The sequence below is a fragment of the Macaca nemestrina genome, chromosome 15 (genome assembly GCF_043159975.1).
Source record: "Macaca nemestrina isolate mMacNem1 chromosome 15, mMacNem.hap1, whole genome shotgun sequence".
Taxonomy (NCBI): Eukaryota; Metazoa; Chordata; class Mammalia; order Primates; family Cercopithecidae; genus Macaca; species Macaca nemestrina.
Window position 1 is genome coordinate 12087624 of NC_092139.1, and position 27324 is coordinate 12114947.

At 41.9% G+C, this 27324-nt stretch overlaps 1 long non-coding RNA gene across 2 annotated transcripts in view; it reads right to left on the minus strand.

Annotated features, from left to right (window-relative positions):
- LOC105470659 (uncharacterized) overlaps positions 1–25479 on the minus strand; it is a 41753-nt gene extending 16274 nt beyond the window's left edge. Inside the window, exons 1-6 of one of the 2 annotated variants that reach the window (XR_980670.3) lie at positions 24449–25479; positions 23274–23629; positions 19207–19333; positions 18184–18317; positions 8564–8703; positions 530–849 (exon numbers count right to left, since the gene is read on the minus strand). This is a non-coding gene — a long non-coding RNA (uncharacterized lncRNA). Of the gene's footprint in view, positions 1–31; positions 850–8563; positions 8704–18183; positions 18318–19206; positions 19334–23273; positions 23630–24448 lie in introns of those variants that run through there. The other variant, XR_980671.3, reaches the window with a different exon arrangement.
- Between the last annotated feature and the right edge of the window lie 1845 nt (positions 25480–27324).

A 27324-nucleotide genomic window follows, 5' to 3' on the forward strand; every position in this document is an offset into this window, starting at 1 on the left:
CACGAAAGGAAGGACCCATGACTGCAAAACATGCCCAAACCAGGTTGTTATCCATAAAGACGTATAAGGATTTCTTCACTAATTTAACAAATATATATACAGATATATGAAAATCAAAACATTTAGGATACAACAGTAAGAAAACAGACAAAATTCCTTCCGCTTCTAGAGTTTTCATTCTAGTACTGAGAGGCAAAAAATGAACAGATAAGGACAATACAGAGACCATATTTGCACTCAGGACAGTAAGACTCCATGACACTTCCCCCTCCTTCCTTAAATGGCTTTGTTCTTTGGAAACAAAGGCTTAGATGAGATTGATGAAGGCTGAAAAAAATGTTTCAGGTAAGATTCAACCAACGAATGTTGATGAACCCTTTACAGATAAGAAAATTGAGTCCTAGAGAAATGAAGCATCTTGGTCAAGGTCATACTGTGTATTAATCAGGAATCTTTCTGATGACAAAACAAACAAACAAAAATACTCATTCAAACTCAATCCCCCCAAAAGGGTAAATTTGGGTCCTACAATTGGCATGTCTGATTGGTAAATCTTGGCACCAGGTAAGGTTTGATCCAGGACTTCAGATTCCCTTGCTGGAACGCAGACTTTCTTGCATCTCTCAGTACTGCTTTCCTCTCTGCTTCATGCTCATTGAGGTTCACTCTGCAGACTTACAAAATGCCCGCCAGCAGCTCCAGGCTTACATGCTACTAGGCAGTATAACCTAGTCTCCAAGAGCTCAGCTCTGCAGCCAGATTGACAAGTTCAAATCCCAGCTCCACCGCTTGCAAGCTGTGTGGCTTCAGGAGCTTCTCTTTAACCTCTCTGTGCCTCCATTTCCCCATCTGTGAAATGATGACAATAAAAGTACATACAAAACAGGATTGTTGTGAAGATTAAAGAGATCATTCATGTAAAAGCATGTTCTTAAAGCAGTGCCTGGTACAGAGTAAACATGCAGTAAGTGTTAGGTATTGTTATTGCCAATTTACCAATTCCAAGGGAAAGGGCTCCTTTTTCCCAATAACTCAGGCTGGGCAAGAAAGGTAATCCATCCTGCGTGGGTACTGTGCTCGTTCCTCAGTCAGTCACTGGAGCTGGGGTGATAGAATAAATACCCTGATTGACCAACTTGGGCCTGGTTCCTACTGGAGCCATGGGTGCAGGAAGGTGCAGTCTGGTTTGAATCGCATGAGCTGAACGTGGGAGAGAATAAACCTTCAAAACAAAACAGGCTGATGCCAGAAGGAGAGCAAATGGATGCTGGGCTGACAAAGGAGACAGCTGTCTACTCCAGAGAAGCTTTGAGGCATGTAAGGAGCTGGGGAGTGAAGAAAAAGAAGGGGAGATATGCTGAAAAACAAAGATGAAAATTACTAGTGGAGACACAGTGGGCAAAAAGGATGGAAGAGGAGAATAGGTGAGCCACTGATCCATCACTCCATGTCAACTCAAGCAAGGACACCCTGAGAAATGAAATTGAGTCTAACTCTGACATCCTTTTTCAGGCTAACATTTCTGGGGTGGGGACGGGGATGTTGACTTTGTTGTTAAATTTATTCTGAGATCTTGCTATTTTTTTGCCCATTTTCAGAGACTTCATATTACATCACAGATTTCTAGTGTCTCTTTTGACTAATCAAGACATTGGGGCCAGGCATGGTGGCTCACACCTGTAATGCCAGCACTTTGGAGGTTGAGGTGGGCAGATTGCTTGAGGTCAGGAGTTCAAGACCAGCTTGGCCAACTTGGTGAAACCCTGTGTCTACTAAAAATACAAAAATTAGCTGGGCATGGTGGCGTGCACCTGTATTCCCAGCTACTCAGGAGGCTGAGGCACAAGAATTGCTTGAGCCTTGGAGTCAAAAGCTGCAGTAAGCCAATATCACACTACTGCATTCCAGCCTGGGTGACAGAGCAAGACTATGTCCCAAAAACAAAACAAAACAAAAGACACTAAGCACTCTGGCGACTGAATTCCCACATGGATGAAGGTGAGTTGCTTTTTTGGACAAAGCTGGCACATTCTAGTTCCTTGATATGAAAAATGTGGCCCATGCACCAGCACAAGCATCAGCCGGGAGCTTGTTAGAAAGGCAGAATCGCAAGCCCCATACCAGACCCTCTGAATGAGAATGAACAGTATTCCCAGGGGACTCGAATGCATACTCAAATGCAAGACGCCCTGTGCCAGTTCATCACAGCCCCCTCGTGGGTCATGCCCACTTATCTCAATGAAGGTCAGGACCAGAACTAGGATACGGCAAGAGAATTATGGAGGGCATAAAATTCATGGAGGCCCTCATTCCCGGTGTCTTGCAAGTGGTTCCTTGTTAGGGTTGTGTAAATGCAGAATGAAAATTTGGACAATCCTGAGAGCACACAGCTTTTTGTTTTCTTTTCTTTCTTTTTCTTTTTCTTTTTTTCTTTTTTATTTTTTTAGATGGAATCTTGCTCTATCACCAGACTGGAGTGCAGCGGCACAATCTCGGTTCACTGCAATCTCTGCCTCCTGGGTTCAAGCGATTCTCCTGCCTTGGCCTCCCGAGTAGCTGGGAGTACAGGCATGCACCACTACGCTCAGCTAATTTTCGTATTTTTAGTAGAGACATGGTTTCACCATGTTGGCCAGGATGGTCTCGATGTCTTGACCTCGTGATCCACCTGCCTTGGCCTCCAAAAGTGCTGGATTACAGGTGTGAGCCACCCTGTCCAGCCACGCACAGCTTCTTAGAAGCTGTGCTCTAGACGCAGCTCTTGCCTGACTCTAGTCCTGGACCTCCTGAAGATGTTCAATTTACTGTCAATATCACATTTATATAGTATTAGGACTAGACAGGAGCACAGAAAAATCTAGTACAACTCCTTATTTTTGCAATTGGAAATGTAAACTAAAAAAGAGAATACAACTGGCCCAGAGTTGAGCTTCTGATTAGTAGCAGAGCAAAGAAAATTCAGTCTCCTATTGCTAGGGCCCAGGAAGTTTTCCCCACAAAATCGCACCTGCTTCTCTTCCAAGTTGGCCGTAGGTCTTGGATAAGCTTATACTAAGGGGGATGAGGTCTTGCAAGTAGATTAAGGATCATGGAAAGCAAGATTTTCTAATTCCTTTATTAACAAATCATTACAAATGATCACCTATTGATAAATAACTTGGTTGCCTAGGTAACACAGATATACTTAAAGGAACTTGAAAGTACATTTTCTTTTACTTGATGAGAAAATCAATTTTTAAAATAATCAAAAGCAAAGATTTCTTAGATGTAACACCAAAAGAACAATCTATAAAGGACAGAAAAGATAAATTGGACTTGATCAAAATTAAGAATGTTAGAGGAATGAAAAGACAAGTCATTGATAGGGATAAAATATTCAAAATTTAATTAGGCTGGGTGCAGTGACTCACACCTGTAATCCCAGCACTGTGGGAGGCCGAAGCAGGTGGATTTCTTGAGCCCAGGAGTTCAACACCAGCTTGGGCAACATGGTGAAATCCCATCTCTACAAAAAAAAATAATAATAATACAAAAATTAGCTGGGCATGGCGGTGTGTGTCTGTAGTCCCAGCTATCTGGGAGGCTGAGGCAGGAGAATCTCTTGAGCTTGGGAGACGGAGGTTGCAGTGCGCCAAGATCGCGCCATTGCACTACAGCCTGGACAATGGGAGTAAAACCCTGTCTCAATAAGGAGAGGGAGAGGGAGAGGGAGAAGGAGAAGGAGAGGGAGAGGAAGAGGGAGAAGAGAAGAAGAAGGGGAGAGGGAAGGAGGAGAGGAAGAGGAAGAGAGGAGGAAGGAGAAGAAGACGACGAGTTACCCAAAAAGGGCAAAAGACTTGAACAGATATTTTACCACAGAAGACATACGAATGGCAAATAAGTCCACGAAAAATTGCCACATTGCTAACCATTAGGGTTCCTTAAACACAACAAAGGATATATTCACTGCCTCAAGGACTTAGCATTAGCTGTTCCTTCTACCCGGAATGCTCTTTCCAATATATTCAAAAAACTTGTCTTCATATTTTTATGTCTTCATTCAAATATCACCCTCTCCACTTAATCCCTGCTTCCGGTGCTCCCTTCTCTCCTTCCCATCCTGATTTCGCTGGCTCACACTTATGACCTGACATGCTTTATATCTCACTCATTGACTTAGTCAGTTATCTGCTTGTGCCCTCTAAAATGTAAGCCCTCTTAGGGTAGGGAAGTTTTAAACATTTTACTCACTGTAGTACTCCCAGCGCCTGGAATAACGTTTAGCACATATTACAAGCTTAATAATATTTGCTGAATCAGTGAATCCACTTAGATCGTTGCTCTTCATGTGTTCGTGGCACCTTACAGTAGCAGTTTTGTGGTTATAAGGCAGATATTTATCATTAGATTCAACAGTGGGAAAAAGAGCACTTATCAAAATGCTTTTCTTTTTGAGTTATCAGTTCATATAACAGAATTGCTTGAAAACCAAAATTTAGTATGAGATAATGGAAGTTATAGCACTTTATAAGTGGCAAAGCCCTGCATTATTCTTAATAATCAGACTTATGAATACCCACAGGCTAATTTCCTGAGCCTGAGATAACTTAATTCTCAGCAAGTCACTTTGAACTGTCTACACCTCAGTTTCTCCACCTGTCAAATAAACAGTTGAAAAACAAATGACATCTAGCATCTTTTGGGAAGTTTAGCGTGGGGCATTAAGAGTCTAGACTGTTATCAGACACACCTGGGTTCAAATCTTGGCTCTGCTCACACACTCACAAGTCTTGGGCAGTAACTTAATCCTTTAAGGCCTCAGTTTCTGCATCTGTAAAATGGGGGGAAACATCCCTGCCTCTTTGAAATGCCTTAAGAGAAAAGTGAGATAACACCTGAAAACTGCCAAGCATATAGTACGTACTCTAAAAATGTTAATCTCTCCTTTCTTGAGTTTCTAATCCATTTGTAACTCATCAGCAGTTTCATCTGATATTGCAGTTCCTTCTACCTTGTAGAGAGATTTGATGTTAGTTTTGATTCTAACATTTATAAATCTTCAAAATGAAAGAATTAAAGCTGCTAGCCAGTAAAACTTAATTACTAAATGTTCCCAGGTAGAAGTTTCCCCCAAAAATTGAGTTCCACCCACCCATCTGGGCCTGGAGAGTCAGTAAGGGTAGCCACATTACACATTGCTCTATTTTAAATGCCACAATGAACAGCAGAGGCTTAACTGCAATTAAATAGTCCCTGCTGACCACTGAATATACAGTACATCATGTCAGGAGAGGCAAAACTGTCAGATTAGTGGAAATTCATTTTGGGATTGCTGGGTAATTTTGAGAGCTGACAGCCAAAGAAAAATCCATGATCCCTTGTGTGTACCAGCATAGATTACCCTTGGACAGGAGTTGCTTGGGAACTCAGAATGCAGCAGTGCTCCAGATTTGAAAGCTCACTTCTAGAGCAAAGTTGGGAAAGAAAATGTGAGTGCCCAGCTCATTGTTTTAAATTCTAAAAACTGGAAAGAGATCTCGGTAGTGTCAACCCTGGCTAGCAAATAGGAGGTGTGCTCATAAAGCTGGAATATGTTTTTGTAGTCAGTCACCTCTGAGCTAATGATTGGGAACTACTCACCGAGATAACAGCTGGACATTAGTTCAGGATGCTGAGAGGACCTTATGGTTTTGGACTCCTTTGTCTGAATGGACATGTTTAAAATTGTTTTCTGGGGGTTGCTCGATCCTAGATGAAGGTCTACAGCCTCTCCACTCCAATCAGCAGCCAATGCTTTCTATATAAACCTGCTTTCTCTATGAAAATGCTTTCTATATGAAAACTTCTTCATGGGAGAAAAAACAAACAAAAAACATTGCACTATGTAGATCTGCTATGGAGGGCTCAAAAGCAATAACTAACATGAATTAAGCTGCTCAATGTGTACAGGCACTGTGCTTCGGGCTTTCCCTGTATTATCTCTTAGTTTCCACTTGGATCTTATGAGGCTGGCATCCCTGTACCCATTACATGGATGAAGAAGCCTAGAAAGGCACAGCAATATGACTGCAGTCACACCACTATGACAAGAAGTGACTAGAGTTCGATTCTAATCATCTCAGTCTACAGTAGGGGTTCTTAACCAGGAGATTTTGCCCCACAGAGGGCATTAGGCAATGTCTGGAGACATTTTTGGTTGTTGAAACTGCTACCAGTATCTAGTGAACAGAGGCCAGAGATGCTGCTAAACACCCTACAGTACCCTCCACAACCAAGAATTAGCCAGCCCTAAACACCAACAGTACTGAAGCATAGCAATGCTGCTGCAGGACCGTGATTCTAAAGTGCAGTCCCTGGATCAGGAGCATCAGCATCAGCTGGGATCTTGTTAGAAATACAAAATTTAGGCTGGGCACGGTGGCTTACGCCTGTAATCCCAGAACTTTGGGAGGCTGAGGAGGGTGGATCACCTGAGGTCAGTAGTTGGAGACCAACCTTGCCAACATGGCAAAACCCCGTCTCTACTAAAAATACAAAAATTAGCCGGGCGTGGTGGTGGACATCTGTAATCCCAGCTACTCGGGAGGCTGAGGCAGAGAAATGGCTTGAACCCAGGAGGTGGAGGTTGCAGTGAGCCGAGATCGTACCATTGCACTCCAGCCTAGGCAACAGAGTGAGACTCCATCTCAAAAACAAAAGAAAGAAATGCAAAATATAGGGCTTCACACCAGACCGTCAGAGGGCATGGGACCAGTAACCTGTGTTTTAACAATTCCCCAGGTGATCCTGATGCAGGCCAAAATGTGAGAACCACTGGTCTAGGGTCATCCGAACATGCAACTGATCTCTGCTGCCCACCCTAAAAGTTCACAAATCCTCTAAGGCTGATATGGTTTGGCTGTGTCCCCACCCAAATCTCATCTTGAATTGTAGCTCCCATAATTCCCACGTGTGGTGGGAGGGACCTAGTGGGAGATAATTGAATCATGGAGGAGGGTCCCCCATACTGTTCTCATGGTAGTGAATAAGTCTCACGAGATCTGATGGTTTCATAGGGGGAAACCCCTCGCACTTGGCCTTCATTCTCTTGCCTGCTGCCATGTAAGACATGCCTTTTGCCTTCCACCGTGATTGTGAGGCCTCCCCAGCCACGTGGAACTGTGAGTCCATTAAACTTCCTTTTCATTATAATTTACCCTGTCTTGGGTATGTCTTTATCAGCAGTGTAAAAAAGGACTAATACAAAGACCAGAACAAAATTAGTATCAGGGCCTTTGGCTTGTAGAATTCTATCCCTGTCCGAATTCTAGACTGTCAGACAGCTTTTATTGTTTCTGAAGCTACAAAAGGATGCCATTGACCTGTCCAGGTCCTCCCCTGGGATGTCCAGGAACCAGACAATGTGATGGTGAATTCTTCAGGAAGACTTAGAGTCCCCACCAATGTTTCTCAGAACATTGAGGTACTGTTATCTGCAATTGCACAAATGAATAGATATTGACTGCCCCTCCCCTCCTCACCAATTGATGTCAGATTCTGGGAGAGATACATGTGCAGATGTCATCTCAATTACTACCATTAATAAGGATAATGATAATTACTGTTTCTGGAGGAAACATGGGCTAGGCATGCCTGCTAAACATTTGACCTGCATGATCTCACTCTTCATCACTACCTTGTGAGTTGGGTTTCATTATCATGTCCATTTTAGAGACGAAGAAACTGAGGCTTATGTCTGTAAGTTAGAGACCTTCCACCTGATACAGCAATGCTCTAACTGGCTGCCAAATTAAACAAGTTAACTCTGTGGGGAGTGGAAAAAGGGCACCAGGCTGGGATTCGTTCAAGTTTTGCCACTGAAGTCAACTTCTCCCATTATAAAATAGAAGGTTTAAACTAATGCAGACCTAATTTTCTTCCACTTCTAACTGGTTGTAATTATAATGTGTAATAATGTTCCTATTTTATTAGGATCAGCACAATAAACACTATCGCTATTTGCATTGATATTTACATTGATTTCATTACATTTCACTGAAATTGCATTTTTAAGTTTTCCAAGTATTTTCCCATCCATAATTTCATTTCAATTCCCAGCTGTTCCGCAAGGTGCAAAGAGAATATGCGTTGACTTCCTTTTATCTCTGAATACTGGAATGATCCTTGCTACATGCCTGGCAAGTGCTGAGTGCTTTATAATCCTTGTCTCTTGTGACCCTATGAGACAAGCATTACTATCCCTACTTTTTAGATCAGAAAACCAAGACTTAGGGAGAAGTCAAGGCCCAAGAGCACACACTGTAAGCGCTGAACCTGCATTCAAACTGATGGCAACCAGCTGACTCCCAAGCCCCAAGCTCTTGGCCCCAGTATGCATAGCTCTTCTGAGAAACTGAGGTACAGAAACAGCCAGGACTTCGCTAATCATATTTATTGAATTGAAGCCTAGAATAATCGCCTCCTTTCCTGGGGTCCTGCTACTAGAACACGATTGGACTCGACCCTCTCCTTTTGGGGAGTGGGAGTGGGGCGGGCATAGAATCAATGCATGGTTCATCCTCACAGTGACTGAAATGAAGCTTACCTTCCCCCACTGCACTCCGCCATGGAGGGTGGGGTGGGGGCGGCTCTGCATAGCGCCTGCTCTCTTTAAACAGATGCACCGGCCTCTTGGGAGATGAAGCTCGTTGGTTCTGTCACTCGTGAGTAATGCACCATAGCTCCCTAGTGGGGAAAATGCCAGATTATACAATAGCATGCTTTGGTGTGCAACTGTCTTTAGAATAACAAATCTCCTCTTCTGCTTGTGAGCATTACGCTTTAATAAAAACAAAATAGTGGCCACAAATCCCAGCTCTAGCTAAAGGGCATGTCTTCTAAATTCATGTTACACCCCTCACCGTACCCCACCCCCAACACACATCTTTCATCACTCACAGGGAGTGGGCAGCCCGTGGCTTTATTTACCTTTGTCTTTTGGTGGGAGCAGACAGAGGGAAAAGAGTTTCTCAGCCTCAGCACTGTTCACTATTGACATCTTGAGTGGAATATTTCTTTGTTGGAGTGTTGGGGTGAGGAAGGGGGGCTGTCCTGTGCATTGCAGGATGGTTAGCAGCATCCCTGACCTCCACCCACAACCCACCACGCACAAATCTGAGCAGTGCCCCCATTCCAGTTGTGACAATAAAAATATCTCCACATATTGCCAAATGTCCCTTGGGGTCTGCATACTCTTGTATGGAAAGTGTTCAGTCCCAACAGTAGACAATGTACATTAGATCTCAGCAGCATGGTCCTAGCTGCGTGTTACCCATTCCTCCCCCATAGCCCTTTAGGGGAAAATAAGGGTGTTGCAAATACCATGCACAGCTGGGCCTGGAAGGCTGGGGGCGAGGGTGCTATGCAGAAATCAGGCTCTCAGGCGGAGACACAGCCCAAGCTCCTGCCCACCCGCTCTCAGCTGCGCTGGCAACACCTTCACACATTCCAGACTTAGAGGTGAGAGCTCACAAGTGAGAGAAGTGTAGGAACCCAGCAAAGCCACAGGTTGGAAATAGCACACGCTGGGAATGCAGAGGGGATGGGTTTCCTTCCTGCCTGCACTAGAGCCGTGCAGTATGGTAGAAATACGTTTAGGAATTCTTGTTGCAAATGGGCATGGAATTAGTATAGGCCTCCAAGTACTGCCTCTATTTCTGAGACTTGGTATGCCTCCCGAAGGATGTCGTTTGCCCCCATAGAGTTTTTGAAATGTGGAATCGTTGCCAGCATTGGAACAGTGTTTTGTAAAAATACAAATGTCAGACGTGAGGCTCCTTAAGAAAAATCGGACGTTCTGGATGGATGTTATTGGGCAATTGGCCTGCAAGCTCACATGGCAACCCTGGGCAGGGACTGGGCGATGGCGCCCCTGTAGACGAGGCAGGTGCTCTGGTGTTCCCCAGGGACCCACTCAGCCACTTCACCAGTTTACACTGTCTGCCGGGACTCCCTAGATACTTAGTTGAATGCCCCTCCGCTATGTTTTAAAATGTGTTGTATTAAGCACTGTTAAATGTATTCAAAAATACATTTAACACGTGTATAAGTTAGAAAGCGCACCAACAAAACTAGCATCCAGGAATCTACAATCTAACTTTAAAACTGTCACTTTACCTTGAATATCCTCTTATTTTCTCCTCCTCTCCCACTCAGGTATACATTATTCGGAATTTTGTGTTCATTATTCTCATGTCTTTTTTGTATTTAGTTTTATTCCATATGTATGCATCCTGAAATAATACGCTACTTGGTTGTTTGTGTTTGAGGTTTATAAAAAATTGTATCATAGTGTATATAGTCTTAGGCGATGTTTTCTTCACTCAACTGTATGCTTCTGAGATGCATCCACATGGTTGCATGTAGCTGTGACTCTTTCATCTTCACTGCTGTATAGTATTCCAACATCCCAGAATTTCACTTGGCTCCCTCCTTCTCAAGGATAAGCTTTCTAATGACACTGCCTCAAAAAGCTTTGGAAGCCATCAATTCAAACAACATGATTTCTCATTCTTTTCTCTTTAAGCATTCAGTTTGGGTTTTTTTTCCAAAACACTCACCACAATCTGCAATTACTTGTTTTTGTTGTTTTGTTTTGTTTTGTTTGTTTTGTTTTTTTGAGACAGGGTCTCACTTTGCTGCCCAGGCTGGTGTGCAGTGACACAAACAAGGCTCACTGCAGCCTCAACTTTCTGGGCTCAAGTGATCTTCCTTCCCCAACCTCCCATTTAGCTGGGACCACAAGCATGTGCCATCATGCCCCGCTAATTGTTTGATTTTTTTTTTTTTTTTTTAAATTTTAGAGACACAGTCTCACTATCTTGCCTAGGCTGGCCTTGAACTCCTGGGCTCAAGTGATCCTCCCACTTCAGCCTCCCAAAGTGTGGAGATTACAGACGTGAGCAACCATGCCCTGCCTGCAATTACTTTTTCTGTTTGCTCACATATTTGTTCATTACTGTTTTTCAGCAGACTATGTTCCCTGCAGGGAGGATCTGCCTACTGTCTTTGCTGTTACCCCAGCACTCAGACAGAACTCAGCAATGTTCTTCATGTACAACAATGAATATGGGAAACAATGAATATGTTTTTCTCAAAATTTGATAAATATTTGTGGGCAAGGAGATGAGACTGTAGTCCCTGAAGAATGCTAACTGGCCTTTTAAACTGAAGGTAGAAATCTAATATGCCTTATTCACTGTGCTTGAGGCTGAAGTGCTTGGTAAATATTTGTAAGGGTTGTGAAGAGAGGTGATGTGTGCAAATTCTAGAACATGGCTTCTCAAGGACCTTGCCCACCCCCCTGAACTTACTTCTTCCCCCTAGCTGAAATGTGGGTATGGCAGTAAACCATTTTGAGCCAAACAAGGAAGTTGTCAAAAAACAGAGAAGCAACAAGTAAGAAGGGGCTGGATGACTGATACTATGGTACTGCCGTACTATAGCAGTCCTAGGCTTAGAGAAAGAAAGAGCTTCTCTTTTGGTTAAGCCAAGCTCATACTGGGTCCCTATGACAGCAGTCAACCTCTGTGCTAATGAATTCGGTCTGTTGGTAGAACTCTGCTGGGAGGGGAGGGAATTTGTTGCCCCTAAGAAGATGTACCCAAATACTAAGCAATCCTCTGACATTACCCTCCTATCTACTGCCCCCATAAAGGTGATGAATGGGCCCCCAGGATCCAGGTGCCCTCCCCCAAGCACCACTCCCTTCCCTTTCTCCAAGCTACCTCACTCTCTCATATGTCTTTCCTGATCAACAGTCCTTTAAAATTCTCTCTCTCTTTCTTTCACCATTTGGTTCCATCTCACCAACACTGGTTACTCGACTTTACTCTTGGAGTATCAGACGATCGGAGAGGGAGAGAGCAACAACAACAACAACAACAAAAAAGCTTGAATGGGAGTCAGAGGATAACCCAGTTAAGCCAAAGCCAAAATTTCCAGACTTTACCCAGAATCTCCTTCAGAATCTGCCCCAAGACATAGAATAGATGGTCAAGACCCAAGAGAATGTAACTTTTCCCAAATAGTTATGGCCTGAAAATGTTTAAGGCAGGCGTAATCAGGTGTCCTCCTTAACCAAAATGAATTCTTCACAAACCACCTGTAGCTATGATAAAATGACTTCCTGGAGGACCGGCCAAAGCAAACCATTTATGAAACGTACACCAAGGAAACTAAAGGAAGTGACTTTCTGCAAGAGATCATTATTTATATACCAGGAAAATGTTGAGGAACATTTGCCAAAAACAATAGTTTTAGAAGTACTGGTCGGCTGCTGATCCATCTGACAATAATTAGCTAGCAAGAGCCATTGTCTGTCTCTTCAGGCCACGTCAGGTTTGATATCATCAAGCCAGACCATCTGAAAATAAAATAAGGCATATTTTTCATTCCCTGGTATTATTGTCAGTCTTTAATGGCATCAGCTTATGGGGAAACAAGATCTAAACAACAAATGGCAACCATTTTTTGAGTTATTCCTAAATGCCAGGTAATAAAGTATTCTACACATATTGTCTCATTAAAATATTATAACAAAACTATTACGTACATACCATCCCCATTTCCATCTGAGGACAATCAAGGCCTGGAAAAGCTAAAGAATTTCCTGTAAGGCCACCTTTCTAGCAAGGTGTAAATTTAGGATTAAAAACCAGTTCCTTCTTTGTTCTTAATAGGTGTGACAGTATTTCTCAAATTCCACCCACTTGTGTACCACATCAAAAATGTTTGCCATGTCTATGCAACAACCGTTATAAAGACATGAAATGCTTTACTTTCAATAATTTTCCCTTCATTTTTGTTTTACTAGATTTATATAAAAGGGAAATATTTTACAAAAACCGTAAACATAAAACACCAAGTGTCGTTTGCCTTACATAGATGACCAACTTGACTATGTCACAATATAAACATTAAAATGCTATAAAATTCTATCTGGACTTGTTGTCTGTTGAAGGGTCTGAGCCTGAAGTCTGCTCTTCCTTTGTCAAAGAGGGAGATTAATAAGTGATAGTGTGATGTTAAAGACTACACTAGCACCAACTGAGACTTTCTCCCCAACCAGACAGAAGGACCTAAAGAAAATCCAATGGGCAAATCTTTCCTACTAGGAGTGTCAGTGTTATTTAATCATGAGTCAATGTACCCACAGATCATTTTGTTGTGTTTTGTCTTGCTTTTGTGAAATGCCATATTATGGTCTGCTGTCATCCAAAAGATGTGTATTGGAAACACAGATTTACCTTTTTGTATATATTTTCTTTCCTTTTACTTTAATTGACACATGATGTTGTACATATATATAGGGTACATTGTGATGTTTCAGTACATATAATGGATAGATTTTTAAGATTCCACTTCAACAATGTACGTACCACATTAAGTTTGGTCACCTTGAAACCCGTCACTAATTCCTGCTCATGAATTAAAAATCTAAGAAAAGCAATAAAAGTAAAAATTTACCTACCCTTTCTCAAGATAGATGTATCCATTAATTCATTGATTCATTCATTTCAGAAATGCTCATTGAGAGCCCCAAGTGCTGAGAATAAAACAGCAAGCAATACAGACATTGTCCTGCCCTCACATAGCTTATGAAATGAAATCATCTTGTGATTGTACCTAAACTAGGTGGCAACACTCATTGAACAGCAATAGTACAATTGAGTAAAGCCTTCCTGCCCCTTAAGAAGAACATGGAACTGAGCAGTTAGACTAGCAGATAGATATGGAGAAGAAAGGATCATTATCTGGCCTCTCTCAGTCAGTTTTCTGAAGTGACAGCACTAAGCAACTGTTCTTGGTTTATTGATGGAGAGGAGCCAGCCTCCTGGATGTGTTGTCCAGCATCTGAGTTTCCACCATTGCTTTCACTTACTGCATTTCTTTCTCAAATAGAGGAGTCCCAGTACCCTCTTATCACCAAAGAAGCAGTTGTAATCAGCCAATCCATACCTGGAATCAAAAAGACCTCGCCTCAAGTCTTGGCTCCATCACTCTCTACCTGTATGACCTGGACGTGTGACTTGCCTAAGTTCCTTCATTTGTAGAATAGGATCATAATACAACCTGTCTTTGGAGTTACTCTGAGGACTGGGTGAGACAATGCACAGAACTGTGATCACCTAACAGCCAGAGATAGTGTCCCTACAAGATCTTGTTGCAGCCTGAAACCCCATCCATGCAGAAATGAATGTATTAAGACCCTGAGCTACTATAGGCATACAATATGAAAGGGCTTCAGAAAAAAACAAACAAACAAACACTGGGATCCTCACCCTGGGGGCTTCTAACTCCCCTGTTCCTGGGAGAGACTCACAGTCACCACTGAGCATGTTTCAAGGAGCCTTGATGTGTAAGAATGTGCAGAGTTACCTGTATTGCTGCCAGGTCCCACTTGTCATTCACTAAACCAGTAGTTCTCAACTAGGGGTTATTTTGGCCTCAGGGGATATTTGACAATATCTGAAGGCATTTTTGTTTGTCACAACTGGAGATGCTACTGGCATCTCATGGGTAGAGACCAGGGATGCTGTTCAACAGCTTATAATGCCCAGGATGGCCCCCACCACGGAGAATTGTCAGGACCAAAATGCTAACAGTGCTCATGTTGCGGAATAAAGAGAACTTTACCAAACCGGTGCCTGGTGGGGAAATAAATCCCTAGAATGTCCATGTCAGGACATCTGTGCCGTAATGGAACCAGCTGATACTAATGCGGATAACGAGGACATTTCAAAGGTAAAGAAGAGCCAGGCATGGGAATGTGTGGTGAGAGGGAAGAAGTAGGGGTTGGAGGAGGATCTCTGCTTAGTTGAATGTCTACTCCATGAATCTAAAGACAACAGAAAAAGCTACAGTCAGAGGATTGCTGTCAATGGGTCATTGTTTCTCTTTTTTTCGTGGAGTTTTACCCAAGGACCTAAAAAGATGGGGGAGTGAGGCAGTTAATAAAATCAGAAATGTTATGAGCAACTCTGAAGTGTGATCCAGCAAAATTTCACACCCTTTAAGAACCTTGGAGGGCAAGTAGTTTGTGAACCAAATGTGGCATGTGCCAATTTTTTTTTTTTTTTTTTTTTTTTGCCTTTGAGTATGAGCCAATGCAACACAATGAGAAAAGTACAAGAGTAGAAGTGGGTACCAAAGAAGAAAGGCAGTCCAGACTCAATTTTACTCCAACACCCATCCATCTAAAATTTATCTCCAAGGACACAGATAAAATGCAATTTGTTTCATAATAAGCCTCAGGAGTTTATGCTAAAGACATGATTACCCAGAGGCAATGAGAGCTGTCTACAGTTTCTTTTGTTTCAAGAATATTTCTAACCTAAAGAAAGACAGGATAGCTCCGAAGTTGCACTGGAAATTCCAGCCTGTGAATTACACAAAAAATAGAAATTTTGCATATTTGCAAATTTGCAAACCCTTTCTCTCCAACGCTCTCATCTTCTTTGGTGCCCCTAATGGCAAAGCCCAGCAGGAAGCTGGAGGTTCCCAAAGGCAGTTTGACTCACTTCCATCCAGGTGAATGGAAACGTGATAAGGAACCTAGGCTGCAAAGGAAGTACTGCCTGTACCACTCAGCTGGAGAAGCCCCTTCATCTGGCTAAGCCTCAGTGTCTTCATCTGTGAGATGGAGATGCTAAAAGCATCCCCCTCATGGCGCTGATGGGAGGCCTGGGTGAGATAAGACGTGCAAAGTACCTAGTAAGGGCACTGCTAATAGTAGCTATAATAATGGCTCGAGTATGCAATGCCCCAGCTTGGTTTTGAAATAGTCACTGATTCCAGCAATGAAACCATGGTAGAATAAAGGCTGTCAGCTTACAGCTTGGCCTACTGCTGATCTGACAGATAGGTGGGCTTCTGATGGGGCCTTATGCTCCATAGTTGAGCAACTATAATTGGGGGAATGAGGTCCAATCCACGATCAATCACAGATATGCAAAATTTCTATTTCCTGTATAATTCACAAGCCAAAATTTCCAGTGAAACTTTGGTGCTATCCTGTCTTTCGTTAGGATAGAAATATTCTTAAAACAGAAGAAATTGTAGACAGCTCTCATTGCCTTCTGGGTAATCATGTCTTTAAAGTAAACTCCTGGGACTTATTATGAAACAAGTTGCATTTTACTTGTGCCCTTGGAGAGAAGTTTTAGATGGATGGTTGTTGGAGTGAAATCTTCTACAAGCCGATACTGTTTCAAAGAAAAAGAATGTGCTTTCAATTTTTGATGGTATACAGTGGATTATTTTTATACCCATTCCTGAGTCTTTCATTGGAACACATACTGGCTATTTGCTGCTGTAACAGTGAGGGAATTTTCCACTCTAACAACTGTGATCCTGTTTTATCTTTATGATGTGCAGAGGAAATGAGTGTTTGGCTGGAATTAGCAATTTTTAGTCCTGGGAGCCCAAGGTTCAATAATAGCATTTAGTCAACATTTATTGGACTCCTTCTATGTGTGTGATACTGTGCCAGCATCTAGGGTTGTGATATTCTAGAAGACATAGTTATAACTGGGTGAACTCAAGGAAGGGGCAAGGACTAGGGTTGGAAGTGATTATAAGAATCAGTGAGGCTCTCAGCATGATGGAATGCACACATACCCTGGGTAGTGGAAGGAATATTTAACACAGGGACACCTTACAGAGAGGCAGGGTTTAAGGAGAGCAGCACGGTACAGAGCTGGATTTCTGGAATAGTGAAAGCAGGAACCATTCACCAGCCCAGGCCTGAAGGACAAGAAGAAAAAGGGCCACCAGAGCCCAAGAGGTGATTGCAGGAAGAGGGACACCTGAGGAGACCTAGAGCCTTAGTTAGAGTGACACAATCAGCAGTGGGAATGTGGCAGGGAGGGAAGTAGGGGACGCATACATCAAAACCTTTCTCTCCCAGCCCCGACCTTCTTTTGTGTCCCTAGTGGCCAAGCCCAATAGCAAGCTGGAGGGCAAAAGGCCTGTCAAAGCAGACCCCAAGGTCAGGCTCCCAGCGCACTGTGGGAGTAAGTGGCTGGTAAGTGTGTCTAGAGAGACATGAAAGAGATCTGACGCGTGGCCCAGGAGGATGGCATTCTTTATCTGTGATGTTTGGATTTCATGCAAGGAAAATGCATTAGAATGAAGGAGGAGAAGGAGAAAGAGGAAAAGAAAGAAACAAGAAAAGGCATAATAGGGAAGAAAGACAAGTAAACAAGCAATTACATGCAGAGGAAGTGCGTTCCTGCAGCAAGCACTGGTTGCTATGGGAACACCAAAGAGAAGTCCCTCCTTCAGGGTTGGGGAGTCAGGTGAGGCCTCCTAAAGAAGAACCATCCACCGAAAGGTCAGCAGGAATCCGCCAGGTGAGAAGGCCAGGAATGACATTTACAAAGGCCCTGATGTGAACCGAGACAGGACTGGTTCTTAGAGGTCAAAGGTAAGTTTGGGGAGAGGCAAGAAGGAAGATCAGTGAAGGAAGCAGAAAGAGGACCAGAAAGAACCTCATATGTGACAACAAAGAGCTCAGATTTCATTCTATAGAAAATGAGGAGACAGAAAGTGACAAGAATAAATTGATACTTTCCATGTTTTCCTCCAACTTGACTCTTGGGAAGTACATTTGATGCTGTCACCCATTAGCAAACACATACCTGTTTGTCCCTGTGCTTGACAAAAAAAAAGAAAAAAGAAAGTGTGTGGGGGAGATTGGTTTGTCTTTTGAATCCATGGCAAAGATCCAAATGGCAAAAAAAAAAAAAAGTAAAAACACAGGTGGCTCCTTTGGTCAGGTGAATGCTTCCCTGACAAAAGGAAGTGCTGCTGTACCTCTCTACTAACCACTGCATGCCTGAATAGAGATACCAGCATTTCAAAACCTGACACACCTTTGGCATTTAAGAAATAGAAGTCTTAAGCCTCAGCACCATGAGCCGAGCCCAGATTAATGACCTTTCAGACCATAGGCTCGAGGAATTAGAAATAGGTCAGCCCTGCAAAGAATTTTAAGAAATCACCGAACCACTGCAAATCAGACAGCTTCTCACTGGTTCCACCCATCCCTAAGAAAGTGACCCTCCCCACTTCCTGGTTGCCTCTACTTCATCAGCTCCCTTCATTTTGGGTGTTGGGAAACAAATATAGACAAAATATTGCAAAATACTACAAAAATACTACCTTTGGTGCCAAACGAAGGAAATATAGAAATGGAAGTATGCCAATTCCTCTCTGGGTTTCTCTTTCACAGGCCACCAGTTCACGGAGGAGGGGTGATTTTCATACCTGAGTGTCCTTTGCATATTTGCCTTTTGCTGTAAGACATGGGTATGCAATAAATAAATTCTGCAATAGTGATCTAACTGACAAAATTCCCAGGTCATGGTTTGTTTTTACCTTTATCTTGATGAAATTTGTTCTGAAATTGTGAGTTTGGACATGGAGACTATCTTCTCATACCCTGGCACTGGAAAACCACTGGTGGGAACTCCAAAAATCCTAACACATGAGCATTATTCACTGGATTAGTCCCTGGGTCTCTCAGGATGGCGAGGTTCTACTAATTGGACCTCACTTTCTCTGGGTTCCCAAATTTTGCTGTGGAAGATATAAGCGTCAGCACTCACCTGATGTCAGTTTCTAATAAACCAGATTTTCTTAAACTGAATCCTATTTCCTGGCTCTCATTGTTCTGCCTGCCCACATTCAGGTTTACATTTCTGCAAAGGGTTATTTTAGAAGAACCATGGCTTTGCCATAAAGGTTCTATCTAGAATAGTTACTACTTTTGGGGGCAAAAGGCTCCTACTCCACTCTCCCATCTCACTATGGTGAGAGATGGTCATAGCACCCCTGCCCGCTTCCTGACCACATGAGTGGGCACAATCTGGGCCAATGGTCCCACCATTTCCCTTGGCCACAGTGACGGGTCCAGGGATAGCTCTGGGTCTGAAGTCAAGGCCAGTCAGAGAAATAGGATAAGACCCTCATAGTGACTGTCAGACTGGGCTAAGGGCCCTAGATCCATTTATGTCTGAAACCAGCCTGCTCTATCCTTTCCATGGCTTGGTTAAATAAGGCAGTTAGCGTCATTCTTTGGCTTAAGAAAAAAATAGTTTGATTTCTCTATAACCCGACAAAGTCTTGCTCTTCATGCTTTTAAGAAAAAGTTCTCAGTTCTTTCTACATATTAAATTTACTCACTCATAGAATAGTGATGGAATATCTCAGGTCCCTGGTACAGCTGTGAGGAGTGAACACAGTATCTCATCTCCTAATGTCTCTCCAACTGGTCACAACCACAGATGAGCACAAAGGCTTGGCTTTGCTGCTGGAAGGAGAGGAAAGACAAGATAGCAGAGGGAGTGTCAAGGCATCAGCACCTCCATCCCTGTGTACTAGATTCGATGGTCTCTGGCTAGAGGACTAAAGACTGGAAGCTGCAGGACCCATTTTCACAAGAAAGTATGTGTGGCCATGAGGCTCCTGCCTTCATGCCTAAGGGGCACAAGCTGTGACAGATTCAGAAAGGCTGTGGTATTTCCCATCTCTGCAGAGAACCCAGAGCCAATTCTCCAGGCATGCAACTGAAAAAGCACTTCACATGGAACTCTGTACTTGATCAATGCTTTGCAGCTGCAGACTTTAAATAACTTTTAAAGAAGAGGCCCCACATTTTTATTTTGCACTGGATCCTGCAAATTATATTGCCAGTCTTGATAGAACCAGCACCTGTTGGTGTCCCAGATGTTGTGAGGTAATAGCTTATATATGAAGAGCATCATTAGGAAGGTGATAGCAAAACTTCAACTCGTTTGGTAACCAGTGGAAACCAGAGAGTGATTGGAATAGAGAAGAACGTGGAGAATGGCTGCTGATGGACTTCACTGTGGCTCCATGAGAGAGGTACTCTTTTGGAAGTTCCTAGAAAGTACTGGGGAGACTTGCTTGGGTTGAGTCAGGGGAATGGACTCTGATCTCACAATCAAGTTGGTGGGGGACTCAGAGCATTTAAATGGGGAAATAATATAAACACAACTCACATAGAAAAAAGTCATGAGAGGCAGTCTGGAATCAGACTGCCTGGGGTCTCATTTCTGCTATTCCATAGCTGTGTGACCTTGGTCAAATTACCTAACCTCTCCGTACTTCATTTCCCTCATCTATAAAACAAAACTAACATTGGTACCTATCTTATCACATTTTATTAAAAATTAGGTTACATAATACATGCAAAGCAAATAGCACAGTGTCTGGCACACACAAAGTAAATCTTTAATAAAAGTTAACTGTTATTAAAATTATACATACCTTGGGAACAAGTAATTCTAGGCGTGTGAAGAATTAGCCAATAAAAGTGTTAAGGATTATATGCCTTTTCCTATGAGCTAAGCAATGTTCTAAATCAGTGACACTCAGGACTTTTAGGTCTTAAGATGCCTTCACACTCTTAGAAATCATTGAGCTTCCCAGAGAGTTTTTGTTTATATGGCTTATCACAATCAACATTTGCCATGGTAGAAATTAAAACTGCGAAAGTTTTAATATGTTTATTTAAAAATTCATGCTAAAATAATAATAAATTAATAATAAATGACAGTGAATCCATTACATGTTAATATAAACAACATATGCCTATAAAAGGATAACTATAGTTTCCAAAACAAAAAATATTTAGTAAGAAGTACATTTTTAATGCCTAGTTGTAGAAAACAGCTACATTCTCATATCCTTCCCTGTGTTCAGTGTGTAATAATATGTTCTGGTTAAGGCAAGTATGTGAGGAAAATCCAGTCCCACACATGTGTGTACTTAGAAAAAACAAGAGTATTTTAAAAAGCTTTTCAGATAAGTAAAGATTTTCTTCTTTGATACTACACCAAAACTCAACAAGTAATAAGTTTTTAAAGGTTACTACAATGTGGAATGTGAAATCATATTCAATAGGCTTTTCATACTCTGCTACATTAAAATCCATTTGGTCTATCTTGCAATTTGAATAGACCTTTAATGCATGCATGGTTTTGTAACATCACACATTGGTCATCTGGAAAATATTGACTTAGCAGGTTATGAAGATATTCCAGATTCTGACATAGTTCATATCACCACCATTCTTATCAGAAAAGTATTTAAGCATGGGGAAGCTGTCGAGCTCACAGTGGCGGGTTCAACTTTTACAAATTCTCATTTTTGCTTGAAAATAAGGATTTTATCCTTGGCAACAAATACCACTTGCTGTTTTCCTTGCAGTGATACTCGTTTTGCTCATTTTCAAAACAAAAATCAGCCAGATTCTGAGGTCTGAATTACCATAATTTGTCAGTCATTCTTCCAAATAAAAATGTTTTATGAAAGCCGTGTCTACTTCAGCTCCCAATTCAATCATACAAGTGTTTTCCTAGAAACGACCATCATGATACCTTATATAGCAGAAGTGCTTTAAATACACTTCCCTTTTTATCACACGGAACATTAAAAAATCAAGATTTAATAAAATTAAGAAATGTTACTAGTTCATCAAGGCTGTTCTTAAGTTTCATTTTTCCCCCTGCAAGTGGTGCAGAATACCAAGACTGCTAGCACAGTTGGTGCCACCACTTGTCATACTGAGGCACCACTGTCTACCCAGCATTGATCTTGCACCATTATTCCAAAAGTCAACTAAGTGAAAAGGCTAATTACTTCTTAATATTTTTATGAACATAATATACTCCTTAATATTTTTATGAACGTACTTTTGATTTTGTGGATCCTAGGTCTCTGAGGCCCTTTGGAATCATCAGAATAACTCTATAACATGGCTGTTATTATTCCCATTTTATAAATAAGAAAATTGAAGCAAAGTGAGCTTACTTAAGATCATACAGCCACCAAGAAGGACCAGGATTTAGCTGGAGTGTGTGCTCCTAACCACTATGATGAAATAAAGGCGTGGTTGTTATCTGCATATTTTACAACCACAGTTTTTTGAGACATTTGCTATGGTGATGAGAAAAAAGAAAAAGGACCTAAAAAGCAAGACAGACAAAGGAATAAAGAGAAAGATCAAAAAGAGGAAATTATCTCTGATGAAAGATTACCATTTATCCATGAGATTAAAATGTCTCCCTGGACACAGTCAGAACACAGCACACTTAAAATCTCATTGATTTACAATGCAATTTAGATTTTTTTTTGGAAACGAGGTAATATAAGAACAAGTGTAAACTAAAAGCCTTGGATGACAAACCTGGGTCAGCGTCAGAGTTCAAGGAGAAGGTGGTTACAACTGAGCCAGGTTCTCAAAGAGCAGTGCATTCCTTTCTCTTTAAAGGCAATTTATCAGGATTTATCCAAGCCTGTAAGAACAATCCCTTAAGACCATCCAATTTCCTTTCTTTCTAATTCCATACTTAACAGAGCAACCTTCTGATAATTAATTTGGTTCCTCAGGTAAGTCAATACCAGGAAAGAGACTGATTGAGTTATTGTGCCGGCTACATCGCCTGCTGTAAATGAATAAATTGGTTTGTGGATTTATCAATCTACCTCCAAGAGTTCAGTTGGCAAACATCACTTTTCCTAGGGTGCCCTGTCATTTGACTTGCAGACCTGCAATGCTACGTGACCAAAGTGAGAAGGGCTCTTTAAGACTTTTGTAATCCTGGCTATTCTTGTCATAGGAGGTACCACCTTGTGTTAAGTCAAGAATATTAAAATGCACTCACTCCCTGGGTTGCCATGTTGACAAGCCCAGTTTTGAGTGGAGCTCTCTGGAATTGTATAATATGTGACCCTGCTTCCATTGCATATGAACTAAAAATGTATTTGGTGAAAAACAAATGGAAAGACTGTTTATTAAGCTACTTATTTAGTTCTGAGTTACTCATTTGCCCAAAAGTTCCCAGCAATCATTATGTATAGCAGAGAATGCTGCCCTGACCACCCTATTTAAAAGTACAACTTACACTGCCCACACCACCATGGACCCTACTTATTTCTCCTCCCCTGCCTTATTTTCTTTATGGAACTTATGAATATAAGATGCTGGTGCAGGACAGGCAACTCCAGATTGGAGTTTAGCCCATGAGGGTTCTTGGCTTCACTCAGGAAACAATGCAAGGGTGAGCCAGTGGTAGAGTAGAAGAAAACAGCTTTATTGAAGTGACAGTGTTACAGCTCCGGCAGTATTACAGCTCCGTGACTGCTCCTGTAGAGCTGGGCTACCCCATGGGCAGTGTGCCCAGAGTAGCAGCTCAGGGCAGTTTTGCAGCCATATTTACACTTACTTTTAATGACTTGTAGATTAAGGGCCAGTTGATGCAGAAATTTCCAGAGGAAGGGTGGTAACTTTTGGATCCTTGGGTCATTGCCATGGAAAGGGGTGGTAACTCCCGGGTGTTGCCATGGCAATGGTAAACTGACATGGCAGACCGGTGAGGTGTCTTACGGAAAGCTGCTCCCGTCGGGTCCCTGTTTTAGCTAGTCTTCAATTTGGTCTGGAGTCGACGGAACCCAGTCTCCAGACTAAAATCCCGCCTCCCTCCTCAACACCATAGATCTAACTTATCTTGTTTATTGTCGTTCTCTTTTCACCATGAGGTCTGGTATTTTTGTGTTTTATCCACTACAGAAACCCCAGCACCTAGAACAGAATGGAACCTAGTAAATATCTGAACAAATATTGGTTGAATTAATAAATGCATTAATTTCAAGTGAATTTTTTGTTACAACTATGATTTTTTTTTTTTTAGGTCTCAAATACTTTAGAGGTCCTTAAAATCTATATAGACTGTAGGTACTCAGCCTTTAGGTGGGGGTCCTCCCCCAGCTTCCACCTTGCAGGCACAGAGTACTTGATACTCCTTACTGGGGACAGCAGACTCTGCTGTTCTCCTCTCACGCCACCTTGAATCCTTCTTACAGTCTCTTGTGGGTCATATACCCACTTCCCCCCTTTCTTTGGGCTTTCTCCTACACCTATGATACTTTTTAAGGAGCTGCCACGGCTATGAGGGCTGTTTTGCTTACAGGGAAGATAACCAAAAGTGTCCAGGAGTTTATGTTTCTTCCAGTGGCTCTTAGCCAGGGACCAATGGTAGGAGGAGTATGAAAGCCCACTTCTTTTGCTGCCAGTTGAGAAAAAAATCTGGGGTGAGATTTATACTCCTGAGCTCCCCACAGGATCAGGCTGAGGCTGAGATTTGCCTGAAGTTACATCTTGCCTGGCTTCTTTCCCTTCCCTGGGCTGCTTCTCCCATCACCCTATACAATTCTTCTGGGGGAACATTCTCAGTAAATCCTTGCCCATGAATCCTCATCTCAGGTTCTACCACTGGAGAATCTGACCTGGCACCCCCACAGCAGCCTCATGCAACATGTGCTTAATTTCCTTAGGATGAAGTTCACTATGGCTGCTGCTGCTGCTGCCCGCACACCCAAGAATCCAGGTAGGACCAGGTACCTCCTTCATGTTCTTCATGGAGCGAATGGCCTTCCGGGTGCATAGCCATCCCCAGACAAACACCTGAGGGGAGGGATAAATAACAGGATGAAACAGTTTAAAAAATGACCACATGATGCTCAGAAGCACAAAGGTTGGAAAATAGTGCCAAAACATTGAGAAATGGGTTCAAGCTAAACTCACCTACAGATTTATTATGTGACCCTAGACAAGCCTCCATTTGATCAACTCCAACTATCTTGCCCCCTAAGTTCAAGCCTGTGTTGAGCTTTTGATTCTCCCAAAGAAAATTATACCACTGCAATAGCTCTTGTTTCCAGCCTGCTTGTTTGAATTAAAGCTTTGCGGCATTTTAGTTTATGGTATCTCTGGGGAGGAGTGAATATGTCAGTGTAATTAACTCATCTGATGAGAGAGGTCTTGTTTATTTCCCCTACAAAATAACAGGTGGTGGTTGAGCTCCAATACATTATGGTGATATGAAACGCATTTAGAATAAATCACGTTAAATAAATAGGGAAACAAAATGATTTCGAGGTACATTTTTTATTGTTTTAAATTAAGTTTTGAAAGTGAACAGCTGCATACAAAAAAGCCACACAACTGCTACTCACCTCCAATCTGCTTCTTTGAGAAAGGGTTAATGGCATTTTTAGGTTCAACTGACTAGGACTACTAGAAACTTGAGTATTCTCAAATTATTATCCAATCACTGGCTTTCTGAGCACCCTCTTTTCGCATGGGACGTGGCAGTCTAATCAACTTGAGTGATCAGTTAAAAAAACCACATGCATTTCATTTCACAAAATCCACAACGGCATGCATTTCAGAAACACGTAAGAGTAACCCCATGTGCTGGGCATTAAGTAAATTAAAACAAATATGGAAGACTCTTTGCTATGGGAAGTTCACAGTCTAAAGAAATATTGTAAATAAAAAGGCATTTCCAGGTATTAAAATTGTAAAGAATATTATTCCTTCCTCCAAAAACTTCTTTTTTTTCTTTGAGATGGAGTCTCACTCTGTCACCTGGGCTGGAGTGCAGTGGCATGATCTTGGCTCACTGCAACCTCTGCCTCCTGGGTTCAAGCGATTCTTGTGCCTCAGCCTCCCAAGTAGCTGGGTCTACAGGAAGGCACCACCACCCCTGGCTAATTTTTGTAGTTTTTGGAGAGAGGGGGTTTCACCATGTTAGCCGGCCTGGTCTGGAACTCCTGACCTCAAGTGATCTGCCGATCTCGGCCTCCCAAAATGCTGGGATTATGGATGTGAGCCACCGTGCCCGGACAACCTGCAAAAACTTAATGTGACTTCAGAAATTGATTTTTCTGTTTTACAATTAAGTGAATCAAGATCCTAGAAAGCAAGAACAAAAAATAAATTCAGCAAACCAGAAATGATGAAGAATTCCTGATGTGGTTCAAGGTGAGAATATTTGATTGGAGCTGTGGAGATATTAGGCAGAGACAACCTGTGAGAATATGGTGTAAGCAAAGCGGAAGAAGGATGGGAAAAGGGGAAGGAGAAGGTGGAGGGGAGGCACCGAGGAGATGAGGAAGGGTAGAGCGAAAAAGAATGCAGAAAGCAAAGAAGGAAGGGAAAGAAGGTAAAAGTGAGAGGAAAGAAGAAGGTGGTGAAGGAAGGAGAGAAAGGGAGAGTGGAAAAGAAAAAGGAAAAGAGGTAAGTGCTTGGAAAGATTGAATGGGTGGAAAAAGGAAGCAAAAGGGCCAGGAAACGGGAGACAGGGTGGAGAAAGTGAGAAAGTCGAGCAAAGCTGGATCAGATGGATGAGGACAATGTCATGACTTCCGGCACATAATAAAACTCCAGCCTCAGGGTCTACAATCAGAAGGAACTAAAAGGGACCTTATGAAACTGAATAAGGACCCTCAAAGATACTAGGTCCTTGCCCCTGGAACCTGTAAATATTACCTTGTATGGAAAAAAGGTCTTTGCAGATATGATTTAATTAAGGATCTTGGGATGAGGAGATGATCCTGGCTCACGGTGATGCAAAAAAATAATTTTAAAGGCATAGAATATAGACCCAAAATTTCCACTGTTTATCAAGAATGAGTTCTAGAAGGAAAGAAGAAAATGATATAACAAATAATCATAATAAAAGAAAATTTTCTAGAGCTGAAGAATAAAAAGTATCTTTAAATTGAATGGGGCCTTTGAACATTAAGCAACAGAAAAACGGATGGCAATAAAAGACCCACCCCTATAAACAGTATGATAAAATGTCAGAACCAAATCCAAAGATAAAAACCTGAAAATAGAAAAGCTAAAGTCATTTCCCTTTAAAGGCTAAAGTTCTGATTGTCTTTAGCTATCATTGTGGGCTAGATAACATTGTAAACTAGAAGACAGTGGATCTGATCAAACAGGCACTTGACTATTTTCTAACACATAAGAAATCAGAAACCTTGCCATCCACAGAGTCTCTTTGAGTTCCTTGAAGATATACCACAGGAAAATTACCAAAGAATCTATGGTAGAAGAAAATGACATGCAAGAAAGGGTAGAAAACAAGTAACCAGTAAAACATAAGGTCAAATTGTGGAATCAAAAAAAAAAAAAAAAAACGAAACAGTTGAATACAAAGAAACAGAGAGTAGAACAGTGGTTACGGGAGCAAGGAGGAGAAGGAAATGAGACCGTATAAGTCAAAGGGTACAAACTTACAAGTAGCTAGGGGGAATAAGTCTAGATATCTAATGTACAGTATGAGGACTATAGTTAATAATATTGTATACTAAAAATTTTCTAAGAGAGTAGATTTTAGGTGCTCTTACCACAAAAAAGAGACAAATAAGAAAGGGGATGGATATGTTAATCTACTTACCCGTAGTGATCATTTTACTATGTAATGT